Here is a 14625-nt window from a genome sequence, read left to right on the forward strand (position 1 = left end):
TAGCATGTTAATTTGAACTCTCAGTTCCTGCATTAAATATGCTGATAAGCCTCTATTCTGTTATTTTAGTTACTGTACAGACCTTTCACGGCCTATAAATGGAACTTACATGCTCAGTGTGATGTGATGTATCCAACAACCAACCCTTCATCTCACCGTTTAACAACTACATCAGGCAAGGGAAGCTGAGTTTAACTTGCAGTCATAGATAAAGGCACCCCCTTAGTTCATAGCCATATTCCTACAGGCAAAAATAATTACTATGTTCATCTCCCTCAATAAGAGCCTCTGACTTCCCTGGTTCCCAGGACCTACCAAGATGTTCATGCTCTAGTCATTAGATAAATCATTTACTGATTACTAAACAGCCACCATGGTAGAACTGACCTTTCGCTGTACCAAAATCAGTAAAAGATATCTGGCATTTCTTAGCAAGATAAAAGGGTATAAAAGTCAGATTTTCACAGAACAAGGAAAGAAAGATTGCCTCCAAAATCAAGTTATTTATTCATATGCTGCATACCTACATATACAAACTCCCTTAACCAATTTTCCACACACACAAGATGAGGCAAAAGGAGGTTTATAGTTGTTTGTATGGCAAAATACTACAATGATTAATAAATAATAACACAAGAATAAACTCTGCTTCACGTACTCACAACTGTAAACCTACTTTTGCCCCACCCTGTACATTGTCTCCTAAATAAATACAGGTCCTGATAAATACAAACATTATTAGCAAGGATGAGTGAAGAACTGTACACGCATCCTACAAAGGATCAAGATGACTAGAAAAGCTTCATTACATCATTAATAAAGTAACTCTCAGAAGTCGCTTTTACCATAAGAGCTTGACACTGGAACTCAGGTTTGCTAAACACCTTTATCCACACCTCCTCGCTTGGGGCCTCAGTTTCTTCATCTTTATAATGAGGGGACTAGGTAACACCATTGCTCACAACTCTAAAACCCAATGGGTCTAACTACCTGAGGGCCATTTATATTTTAGGAGACATTATTAGGATTCTTCCAAAGCCATGGACTGTTGGAAGTGGCATTTCTTTCAAGACGAATAAACTACCACTAATTAAAACATATCCCCCCCCCATACACACACACACACACACACACACTCACACACGCACGCACACTTTCTTCCCAACAATAAGGAATAACCAAATCCAACGTGGTGATGAGGGGGCAAAAGTCAGTGCCTTATGGAATGCAGCGGCCAGCAAGACTCAAGCAATAAATTTTATAGAACTTTGTCATACTCTCCCATCACAGAGCCCTTTATGATAACACTCAAGTAAGCCCATCTGGTTGAGTTAATAATTAGTTTAAATCTGTTACAAGTTAATCATACATTAACTTGTCATTCCTGGTACATGATGATACAGCGAATTTGACACAATTTACAGATAATATTTTGCAGTGCCTTTCACTTTTCTGTATTTCCTACATTGATTAGAAAACAAGTCATTAAAGAACAAACAGGACCTTCAAATAAGACCTATATACATATAGGCTACATTAAAAGGAGCAGTACACTCTAAGGAATCACGTAGGGTTTCAGAAGGACCTCTCCAAGGCTGACGCAGACCCCAGGCCATTTCTATATTTTGAATAAATGCTAAAAACCTAAAGCTTATGTATTTAAATGTTTACATGTAATATCAAAATATAACTATGCTCTTTACCAGATAGTTTCAGGATGCACCATGCTTACTATAAATAGTGAAATGTAATAACACATGATATACAAGTTTTTAAATGGACACTGTATTTCAGCGTTCAACCAAGGCATGAAACTGTATCTACGGGCTCATTGGGAGATATTTCATAAATACGAAACGTGGAGCTAAATGATCTTCCAGCCTGTGTGCCTGGTGTCCTGCCCTCCTGCAGGTCATCTGAAGATCTGCCATGGGGACAGGACCTTTCAGCATCAATTACACAAAAAAGCACAAATATGTGACATGAAACATCAACAAATATTTAGATGCTCATACGTTTGTCACCATACAACAAATACCTCTACCCCAAATGCAAATAGGCTATAATTAAGCAAAATCTGACTACTGAGGCTGGATCATCAAAATGCAAATAAGGCTGGAAATGAGCGGATGAGGCCCATGTGTTGATGGTAAGGAAACAAGAAGGCTGAGATCAGAGGGGAGGGAAAGCGGATTCCTCGGAGAAAGAGAGGCAGAGTCTGGGGACACAGAAGGAATGAGCCCAGTGGTTGTTCTCAACCCTGCTACCGACACCCAGGACCCACTCAAAGCCAATTAAGCAGAATGGCTCCTGGTATCTTTAAAGGGTCCCAGGGCACAGGAATGTGGAGCCAGGATTGAGAGCCATTGAGTCAAGGCAGCTGAGGGATCAGGGCAAGAAAAGGCCAAGTCAGAAGAGCACCAGTGATCAGGATTTGGGTAACTGCAAGGGGACAGGGCCGGCTCCTTCTAGAATGGAGCTGGTATGGGAGTGGGGTAGGGTTGAGAGATGTCCATAAACAGGCCCCTTCCTTGTTCAGCAACAGAGTAAAGGAAACAGCTCTGTGGAGAAAAGGGCATTTAGATGACTGAATTGATGGCATACTAAATTCAGACAATGCTCTTTTCCACATTAGACTGCATGATGTCCCATTCTCCTCTCAGTATGTATATGTATTTAAATGTAAACAGTTACCTTGCCCTTTCATGTAGTAGAGAACAGGTCACATTTCTGTGCAAAACTGTCTAATGGCCTTTCTGTTCCCTCCGAGAAAATCCAAAGTCCTTACTGTGCACGACCTGTGAAGACCTAGAGCCTTGCTCCTCTAAGTGTGGTCCCGAGACCAGCAGCAGCAACACCGCCTGAGACCTTGTCAGAACTGGCCCCATCCCAGACCTACTAAATTAGGGATCTTCATGTTAACAAGATCCCCAAGTGACTTCCATGCACACTAAAACTTGAGAAGGATCTACCTCACTTCTCCAACCCACCCCATTACCTCTCTAGTCCATCTGATCACCAACTTGCTCACATAGCATCACTGGTCTTCTTGCTGTCCCTTCAACACATCAGGTTCTCTCCTGCCCAGGGCCTTTGTTCTGACTGTTCTCTCTACCAGAATGTGCTTCTCCCAGATATCTGTAAGCCTCATTTCTTTACCTCAACTTCTTCAGGTCTTTACTCATGTAAATGTCCCTAGTCGTTCTGTTTACAATTGGGGGAAAAAAGTGTTCCAGACATTCCCTCTTCTCAGCTTTTATCTATAGCATTTACCACCAACCGACATACTTTTTGTTTTCTATTCAATTGTTTATTAACAAATTCCCTGCGGTAGATGCAAAACATGGCCACAAATTCTTTGTATCTTCTATCAATGGGCAAGGTCCATGTCTCCACCTCTTGAAGCTGGGCTTGATCATATGACTTGTATTGACTTACAGGATGTTAGTAAATAGGACACAAGCAGAACTTGGAATGGGACTTGCACATTGAGGATTCCTCTCTCTCTCTGGCTGCTGGCCTGCCTTCTTGTCACTATGGGAAGAGGCCCAAGCCAGCCTGCTGGATAATGACCAGGTACACATGACCAGTTGCCCTCATAATCCAAGCAAGCAGCTGGCACCAACCACCAGGAACATGAATGAAGCCATCCTAGACCAACCAGGCCCTAGCTGACCCATCAGTTGACCAAAGAACCTACCTATTAACAGCCTCATAGCAATAATAATTATTATTTGTCAGGGGAGGTAGAAGATGCATAGGGGGCATAAATGGCAACTGGATTTGGGGTGATGAGCACACAATACAATATACAGATGATGTATTATAGAATCATATACCTGAAATCTATATAATTTTATTAACCAATGTTATTCCAATATATTGAATTAAAAATAGTAATTCCTATTTTAAGCCACTGAGTTTGGGGTGACTGTCTTTGCAGCAGGCTGGTACACTCCTCCTGTGAGTATGTGAGTTTCCAGGCATTTGGTGCCCTTCTGCATCTCCAGGGCTCAGTAGAGCACTTCGCATAGTGTAGATATTCTAAAACCATCGGCAATGAATGTCGAAGGGCAAAATGATGGCAAAGGGAACACCCACAGGTGAAAGAAATAAATGCCAGCCATGGCCTCCATAGCTGAGAGACAAGAAAGTGGCAGAAGCACTTTCTGGGTTCACTCTAACCTTGCCTTTCAGAGTTAGGGTGAACTAAATAAGATTTTGACTATTCTAGTAACAGAATATTTTAGTAAAAAAAATCCACATGTTCACATGCAGTGTTTCAAATTTATTCAAAATAGGTCTAGATTAACGGCGCTTAACTTGTCTAAGACTGCACAACATGTGACCTTTAGAATATTTTTCACATTATGCAGCACTTACTCTCCTCGTTTTGAGTTATTCCGATTTTTAACAGCTCGCAAATCGGCAAACCAAATCATTGCATGTTGCTTCAATTCTGTCCTGCCCAAGAAGAAAAATCTGCTGCTCTGGATTCGTTTCAACAGTTGGAAATTCAGGCCATAACGTTTCAAACCTCAGATGCTCCCCACTGTGTCCACATCACATAAATCACACAGTGCACTGATACCCACATGTTTGCGAAGTCAGTTCTCTAACAACTAAGGCATAATGTCCAGTGGAATAAGGTAGCGGATTTAAGTGGCTTCTGCAGTAATGGGTGCTGTAATCCTGAAAGCACAGTGTGGACCTTAGAAAAGGCACAAGCAAATGCCATTGGCAAGCAGAAAGCAAGTCCTCTATTAAACAATGATTCAAGGTGCAGAGTTAACAAGTTATTTTCATTTGGTGAGGGAAAGTAAAAGGCAAACTGCAACACACTAAGTTTCTCTCTTCTTGGAAAAGAGAAATACTCTCAATTTTCTAAAGGCTTAGCAGGCATGAACAGGTATATCTGAAATCATGGAACAAGTCTTATCTGCGGAGCTGATGAGGCCAGAGAGAAGCAACACAGTGCAATTTAGCTCTGGGGTCTTCAGGGGTTTTGTGTGTGTGTGTGTGTGTGTGTGTGTGTGTGTGTGTGTGTGTTTTCTTCAGGAAATGCAAATCTCTAAGCAACAGAACTACAAGGCACATTTGCAAATACCTATTATCTGGCTTCTGATTTTTTTAAACACATATAATTATCGCTCACATGATGAGCAAAATGTATACTGGAGATCACTGAGGTCTTCCTAATAAGTTACAGGGTTCTTATTCAGAGTATCACAGAATCCTCTTCCCCCTTTCCATCACATCTCTTAGTCTACACTGCTTAGTCTACACCGGCCCTGCTGCTTCTGGGACCCAGGCTAATGGAGCATCCCACCTGGAGCTCCCAGAAAATCATGCACTGATGGTTACAGAAGGGACATGTCTCACTTCTCACATTTCATGGAAGTTACCTGGCCACCCTTACCACTCAAAATAGGGGAATACAATCCTATCACATAGCTAGGCGGAGAACCAGCAATATTCAGTGGACAGTACTAATGTCTCCATTTACCCGCTGCCTGTGTTTACTCACAGCCATTTATCCAATTCAGAACAGTTTCCTGAGGGCATTTCAACTGCAGAGCATTCCTCTAAGTGCCATATACGATACAAAGATGAACCTCTTGAAGGGGTTTCCATCCAGCAGAGGAGATAAAACATATACAGAATACAAGATTAAAATGTCAAAGGCCAGCAAAAAGCAGCAAAGTTCGATAAGAGTTTGAACGAAGGCGGTTTTAGCCACAGGCCATTTAATTTGAGGAAGTGACATCTGAGAAGGGCTTTGCAGAACCAGTGAGAACTGGATGTGAGATGTCCAGGCAGCAGGGACTATGTGAGTGGGGGCAGAGAAGTAGGACATGGCAGTTCAGGTGCAAAGAATGGTAAAGTGTTTAGGTGAATGATGTTTAGAATAGAGAAGACAGAAGAGGAGGAGGAGAAGGGAGGAAGAAGGAGGGGAAGGGGAAGAGGAGGGGGGAGTGAGAGGAAGCAATTGATGGGGGAGAAGGAAGAATAAGAAGTAGTCTTTTTGACCATAGAAGATTCTGAGAAAATTAATCTGTCTTATGTGGCAAGCTTTGAAGGGGAAGGCAATGGGGAATGGAGAGAACTAGTGTAGTAGTCCAAAAAAATAAGTAACAAATAACCATCACAATTGAGAGGAGGGAATAGTTCTTCTCTAGGACTGTATACAGCAGGGGAACACTCAGCTTCCCCATCTCCTTGTCATCTGACCCAGAAAATATAACTCACCTTTCTTTCCATCAGCCTGAGCCTGAAGGATTGGTCATTTGAGACTGAAATCTGATCGAAATAAAGAGGTCAGATGAGAAGACCCATCTCCATTGAGAGACTGGCTTCTGGCCATGTCACCCAACCAAGGGAGCATTCCTTTTATAATTAAGGGGACAGCTGCTCTATGTGTCCTGAGTTTATTTCCTGATCCAATGATATTTCTGAAGCCACTCCTTATGGACTAAACTGCAAGGTTTCATTTATGTCAGTTTGTCCTGGGAGTCTGCAATTCCTTCCTTCATGCAGATTTCACTTCAGTGTCTTGGCCCTTCGAAAGCCAAGTAGGCACTGCCACGAGTCTTTGACCATCACAAGAACCTACTGCTTACATTAGACAGAGCCTTAGGACCTTTAGTGTGTACCAAATTTGGTTTATTTTTTTGTTTCTTCCATTAATTCTACACAAACAGTAAAATCTGCCTGTGGCCTGAAACCTCTTTTTACTGACTGATTCCTTCACTGGGGAGGGTAGACTGTGCTGTTCTTCCCACTGCTCCAATGGACACAGACTTCCACTGCCACTCCTGAGAGAGGATCGCAGCCACCAGGGTCCTTGGGGTTCCCTAAGACCCGTGGAGAAACGATCCCCATCCTACGATGACCTGGAACTTGGCACCGGAGCAGACAATGTCACACTGTGTACTCTGACTCGCACACTAAGAATTCTCATGGAAGTCAGAGCCAGAGGGAAAGCCCCTGCTGATCATGCCAAGGTCCGATAAGGGTTAGGCTATTTCCTGGGAAGCCCTGGACTTTAGATTCACACACAAATGACTTATCAGTCCTAGATTACTACTTTTCACCCCACTCCTTTACAGAACACACTCAGCCTTCCTTATTGACTGGGTCATAGAATTTTTTGTATATCTTCCCTAATGTTCAGATTTACTTTTCATTTCATATCCATTGTATGCCATAAAATACTTTAGGAGTCAACCAATATTTAATTATTATTTATCTAGAGCAAGACCCCATGCGCTAATAATAAGTCCCCAAAAGAAGCGGAGGAGACTAAATTCCCAAAGAGAATTTTGAGCTAACTATACCTATATTTTACCTATACCTATACTTCCAGAGCAAGGTACAGAGGTGACATTGAGATGTGCCTTCAAGAAGAGATAGAATTTCCAGAAGAGCAAGTCAGTGAATATTCCAGGTGGAAAGATTGGCACAGAAATGGGAAAACATTGAATATAATATCTCAATGGGGAGTCCAGTTTGGCTTTTGTTAAGGACAGAGCTGGAGAGACCATAAAAGTATTCCAGGACGAGTAGTTGCCATTGAAAACCCAGAGAAGGAATCTGTTTAAACACAGTAGGCAAATGGGAGCTGCTGGTGGCCTCTGAAAGGGAGATGGCACCACCAAAATGAAACTTTAAGATCATTGTCTCCAACTTCAAGCTCAACCATTTCGGTGTTAACTTGACCAGCAGTTGGTTTTCTGTTTCCCTTAGGCCTGTGCACTTGGCTTTCTCCTCTGGGTGGTTGGCTCCTTCAGAACATCCCGGCCTCTGCTCGTTTCCTCCTCAATGACCCCCCTGACCAGCTGACCTAAAGGAGTTCTCCCACCTCAGTCACTTTTTACTCAACAAATGTATTTTGTTTTCCAACAACACTTAAAATTTGAAATGATTTTATTCATTTCATTACCAGTTTATAGTTTGACTCCTCCCATAATAATATAAGGTCTCATAGTAATATAAGCTTATTAAGGACAAATATTATAGTATTGTGCCTATTAGAATGGCTAATAGACAATAGGGACTCCATAACTACTTTCAACAGCTTTATTGAGATATAAATCACACATCATACATTTCACCTACTTAAAGTGTACTATTCAAAAGATTTTAATACAGTTGCAGAGTTGTGCAAAATTCACCACCATCAATTTTAGAATATTTTCATCACCCCAAAAAGAACCTGCATACCCATTAACAGTCACTTCACATTCCCCCTACCCTTCCAGCCCTTGGGGATCCCTATACCACTTCCTGTCTCTCTAGATTTGCCCATTCTGGACATTTCATATAAATGGAATCATACTATACATACATGGCTTTTTGTGACTGGCTCCTTTCACTTAGCATAGTTTTTTCAAGGTTCACCCATGTTGCAACTTTTACCATCCAATAATATTCTATTCCACAGATACAGTAAATTTTGTTTATCAATTCATCATTTGATAGACATTTGAGTGGTTTCCACTTTTTGGCTCTTATGAATAATGCTGCCATGAACTTCTGTCTGCAAGTTTTAGTGAGAACAAATGTTTTCATTTCTCTTAAGAGTAGAATTGCTGGGTTACACGGTAACTCTGTGTTGAATCTTTTGAGGAACTGCCGGACGGATTTCCAGAATGGCTGCACCACTTTACATTTCTGGCAGCAGGGTAGGAGGGTTCCGATTTCTCTCCATCCTTGCCAATACTGCCGTGATCTGTCTTTCCGATTATAGCAAGCCCAGTGAGTGTCAACTAGTATCTCACTGTGGTTTTGATTTGCATTTCCCTGCTGACTAATGATGTTGAGCATCTTTTCATATGTTTATTGGCCATTTGTATATCTTCTTTGGAGAACTGTCTATTCAGATCTTTTGTGCTCATTTTTTATTGGGTTATTTGTCTCTTTATTACTGAGTGTAGGGATTCTTGATATATTCTGAATACAAGTCTCTCATCAGGCATGATTTGAAAATATTTTCTCCCACCCTGTGGTTTATCTTTTTACTTTCTTGTTGGGGATCCTTCAATAATTATTTTAAAAATAAAACAATGAATAAGACTAATCCTTTAAAACAGAGAAAACCTGTGGCTAGCTCCTAAGTATGTGGCAACTTAGTGGCTGGGCAGGACCCAGAAGGGAATGCAAGTCACCTGTTATCAACGTTGAATTTTGTTTGCTGCTGCTTCTCAGCATTATCCAACCAGCCCAGCAGCAATGACATCATCCAGTGGAGAGTCAAAGCATGTAGCATTTGGTCAATTGGCTCACAAGCACTAACCAAACAGAAAGATGCCCCAGAGTTACCAAAACAATAGAGAAAAAGGTTTCGCTGGAAGCTAGGCTGTAATAAATCGTAACTGGCCTACAATTTACTTTTCTCTTGAAAAACTTTGAAATTGATGAATGAGGTCCTCTACACACACAGGGAAAAAAAACAACAAAACCACCACAACTAAAATAGGTCCGGGATAAGTAAGCAAGCACACTTCCAAACTTACAGCTATGGATATCTGCTTACAGATTAAGGGTCTGGGATTGTCTTCCCTCTCCACACGGAATTCGGATTACAGAGCACTGCCCGGTTTTATTTTGGTTGAGAAACTTCAACGAATTAAAACAAGTTATAAGCCTGGGAACAGCGATATGGAGAGAATCGGCTTATTTTTACAGCTGGAGGAGCTTCTTCCCCGAGCAGAAAAATACCAGCCCTTAAGTGCTTACTACAAAAATATCAGACCATAAGTACTTGGTACAGACACATAGATGGTATGTGTATGAGTGTATGTGTTTGTGTTTGTGTGTGTGTGTGTGTGTGCGCGCTTTCAATAAAAGTTAAGGAGTTTCAGTGCTGGCATGGTATCCACAATGTAACTCTGGAGAAATAACCTCTCAGATAATGCACAGAGGATTAAACTAGAAACTTAATGCTTCCTTTGTGATGCTAACCCTAACTTAACAATCAGATTAACATACAAATGCCAAGAAAATTGGTCTATTATATAGAGCAATCTAAAAATAGTATATAATAGAGAGAAATCTATAAAGACATTTTAAAACATACTTTAAAAAATACATCTCTCTCCTATCAGGCAGAAAACTAGTAACATAAAAGACAGGTTCGGAATCTAGCTTCATTTTACTATATAAAATAATGCACTAAAGGGCAGAATATGTGACATATGAATAAATTATGGGTTTAATTATAATAACTGAAAGAAGCTACATGACAACTTAAGGTGGAGGTAAACAAAGTGTGACATGCATATACCATTTTAAAATCATCCTTAGATATTATTTCTGATTTCACATTCTCTGTTTACACCCCTCCCTCTATATTCAGTGCTCAACACAATCTGCAGTTTTCAATCAAATATGGCAAGGCAGATTTGGGAGTTGAAAGCAATCGCCCATGTGTCTGTCTTTATCCCTTAAGTTGATACAGGACTCACAGTGCAAATAAGGGTGCACAGATGTGCAAAGGAGAGATAATACCTAAATTTATCTGAGGAGAATTGAAGTATGGAGCAGACTTCATGTTTATCTGCTCAGTGTGTATACCGGCAAAAATCACCTGGAATCTTCATCTTATCCAAACTGATAACCCTTCCATTCTCCCAGCCTCACAGTTTAACTCCATCTACCCTGCTGCCCTTCACCTGTTCTCCATCTGGTCAGTCCACCAGCACATCCATACCTTATCGTCATGAAGAATAGCACTCACCTAGAGCTTACGGGGGGAAAAAATATCTACTGGGATGGCTCCCATCTTTCCACTTCAACCACTCTTACCAAACTGGCCCTCCTATCTTATTTTGAACCTCAAACCCTCACACCCACCCTATTCCTTTGATCCACCAGTCCTGTTTTGACCTCATCACCTTCCTTAAAGCCTGGACACGACGGTCAAGCATTTCAAAGGTGGTACCCCTGGTATTCAAGAACCATTCTTCTCCCTTGCTCCCACCCCCAGGTTTCCACAGTATCTTTTTACCTTCTCTTCCACTCTGGTAAATTCTAATTCCCTGTTTTATCCTTTTCTAATCGGAAATGACTGAGCATTAGGAACAAAACGACAAATTAATACAGATTGGTTCATTTTTTTCACTCATTCATTTAACCACTAGTTACTCAGCAATAACTAAGTACACGCAGCAAATAACCTCATTCTATTTGGCAATTCTCAGTCATTGATTCTTATCAGAATTCCCTAAAAAGGTTCCAAAACACTGGAACACCCAGGTATCAGTGTCACCCAGCTCCCTGATCACTCTCTCTGCAGATGGCCTTCACCTCTGCAGTGACTGAGATCCAGGTCATTCTACATACACGCTCCCTTCCCTTCCTCCCTAACTTGGACTCCCCTGAATCTCTAACTCATTCCTCTTCAGTCTCAAGACACCAGTGTTCCTCTCCTTTCCAAATCTATTCCTCCCTACATAACCCTTTAGGCTTCCTATCCAAGTGCCCACTGTGCTTGTCCTATGCCACCCACTGTGTTAGATACTGGGGGTACAACAGGAATAAGGCACCACCCTGCATTTCAGAGGAGCTCACCAAGTCATGGAAGGATAGATGTGCAGTTACACACACACACACACACACACACACACACACAAATATACATGTAATTAGAGTGACCATACATATCATTTCTCTTCCAAATTCAGACATATTTGAAAGTGAACAGGGATGTAAAAAATACTCAACGGAGGTGAACTGATTTCCACAGGCATAAATCAGGACTATCTCTGGCACAATACGATGTACGGTCACATCAATTATAACATAGTATGGTGCTTTCAATCATGCAGCTGTTAAAATTTGTCTAAAATCATTTAGTAACATTGGAAAAAGGCTCACAATAAAATGTTAAGTGAAAACAGCAGGATGAAAACAGTATTTAAAAACTGATTATAACTTGGTTAAAAAAAAACACACCAAGACATAATAACTGACATTTATTGAGTGTATAGTAGGTGCCAGGTACTATTTAACTACTTTGAACTAATCCTCACAACAATTCCATCAGGGGAATACTATTTGCTCTTTTTAACGCATGAAGAAACTGAGGCACAGAGAGCTTCAGGTACTTGCCCAGGGTCCCTGACTAGGAAGTAGCAGTATTAAGACTGTTTCTAGACCTGTGATCCAAACTACCCTCAATACATTGATAAGAAGGAGATTAGGTGGCAGACGTGCAATGAGAACTTTTGTACTCACTCCCTCTACTGCCCTTTGACCCCAACTCCCGCTTATTATTCAATCAAGTGTTGGCAGGCAGAGCACTGGTAACCGTCTCATCACCAAATCTCTCAGCTGGGTTTCAGTTCTCATCTCTCTGGATTCTATGGCAGTTCGCACTATGGTACACCCTATAAAGGGGTACCCACTCTTCCTCTGGCTTTCTGACTCTGATCTTCGCCTAAGTGGAAACGCTTTAGGTTCTATCCTCAGCCCCCCTCTCCCTTCCTGCTTCATCTCTTCCCAATCCTATGCACCTCCGCAGCTTCACTGATATTGAGGATGAGTGCCAGTCTTCACCTCTTTCCCACCCTCAATTCTAATCTGCCTGATGGACATTTCTATGTGCATGCCATTCTATCTACCAGCTCCATTAACGCAGAACCTCTGCTCCCACAGACTGTTCTAATTCTACAAATGAGCCCCCCATTCTCCTGGTCCCATGGCTGTAAACTTTGCTTTTATCTTCACCTTCCCTTCCAAGTTCCACTTCCACTCAGTGACCAAGCCATAGTGAATCCATCTCTACAAAAGCTTCCAAATCTATTTCACCTCCAGTGCCACAGCTTCTTGCTCATCACCAATAATCTGTACCAACACGATAGCCTCTTTGCCTCCTCTAGCTCATTATACAATGGACAACCCCAGGCATGGCCGAACCATGCTATACTGCCTATAACTCCATTTCTCTTGCTGAACAACAGTTATGGGTAAAAATGTCTCAGCTGCTTGAGAGCAGAGAATATCTTATATATGCTACATGGTGGACTCGCATGTTCGAAGAATCAATAAGTTGCTGCCTCCTTTTCGGGGACCTTTAATATAAGTCTTTATCCTACATAATAATGTTGAAACTCCCTAGCCTAGGCATGCATGTACGGCTTTATATAATCTGATCTGTAGTGAGGTTTGTCTTGTTTCCTTTCTGGCCCCATTTACCTCCTAAGATTAACGCAAACTGCAGAATTTATTGGCATTGATTGTTCCTTCTTAGTACCCTTAGATATAGAGAAGTAATCTATTGAAACTAGTGAGAATGTTGCATGAGTCATTTCACTCTAAAGTATATGCAAATTTAAGTTTGATAAAAATAAAAATTAGCAGATTTACATCCATAGACAGATACACCCATATATGCATATATATCCTCTAGCATGCATGAATGTCTACAAGCATTCGTTTTTATCATCCAGAAAGCCAAAGTTAGCTTCTTTGTCAATGAATCCAACCTGAATTAGCCAAGTAATCAAGTCCCAAAGCAGAGCGATGCCTGGAGATACTTCAGCCTTGGGTAAACCCAGACACTACTTCACATAACTTGAACCGACAACACAAATACCCCTCCCTGCCCAGGGGAGGTTTCTGGGTCAGGACTCCCTCCCTTAACCAAAGAGTCAGACATCCCTGGACCTTTTCCCAGCACACTACCCTGCTTCTCTGGCTGACCTTTAAGGTTAGGACCTCTGGATACAAGCTCATGAAAGATAGCAATAAGGCAAATTCAGCTGCCTTGGGGCTCACAAAAATGCAGTTTTTCATTTCAAATAGACCCCGAAAATCCCAATGGCCACATACAAGCCATTCCTAGTCTATGAGGTTAATGCAACAGACCTGCCATCATCAGGCCAAGCACTCTGCACTGCTTTTTCTCATGAAAGGTTCCCCTACTCATGAGAACTATGCATGTGAGAGAGGCCAGCGAAGGTCAGGGCCGAGGTTCTTAGGCGTGAAGATCTGCCCTGTGCAAAGCCAGATGTATCACACAGGGATCAACCGAGGACTCCCACATCAACTTACTTTTCTGCTTACAAAATGCCTAAGGATTTAACCAGGGGAGCATAGTCCATTCCCAGAGAACCCATCAGACGAGCCATGTCCCTTATTTCCAATGCCATCCTTATGCACCCAGAACTCACTCTCCACTGTTTATCAACCTTTCAATCATCCCACAAACTCACAGGTCAGAACTAATCAGCAGAGTGGGAAGCCTTCGGGACATCTCTGAGCAAGGATCTTCCTACTGATTTGGAAATGCTGCTTCTAACTTTCCTCATACAAACTACATTCGGGATTCAACAAAACACAAATGCAAGTCTAGACTAACATAATGTACCAAGGAAGATGCTTTAAATAATAATCAACCTTCCAGTATTTTCCCTTTCTTCCATCTCCAGCAAGTTTACCCTTTAATATTTAACAGACTACAACAAGGATCCACCTAGAGGAGGGCACTGCCATGGGAAACCAGCCGGAATGATTTAGAATCCAACAGAAAACTAGTTTAAGTTGTTAGTTGATATGGAAAACCATTTTCCCTATCTACAAAGCTCTGGCTTCGTTTTTTACTCAGCCACCCAAAATGTAATC

General features: G+C 41.5%; 1 protein-coding gene across 1 annotated transcript in view; it reads right to left on the reverse strand.

Moving 5' to 3' along the window:
• Positions 1 to 14625, reverse strand: part of PCSK5 (proprotein convertase subtilisin/kexin type 5) — a 416138-nt gene that overhangs the window by 397362 nt on the left and 4151 nt on the right. The window lies entirely within an intron of this gene.

Source organism: Myotis davidii, unplaced genomic scaffold, assembly GCF_000327345.1.
Source record: "Myotis davidii unplaced genomic scaffold, ASM32734v1 scaffold228, whole genome shotgun sequence".
NCBI lineage: Eukaryota > Metazoa > Chordata > Mammalia > Chiroptera > Vespertilionidae > Myotis > Myotis davidii.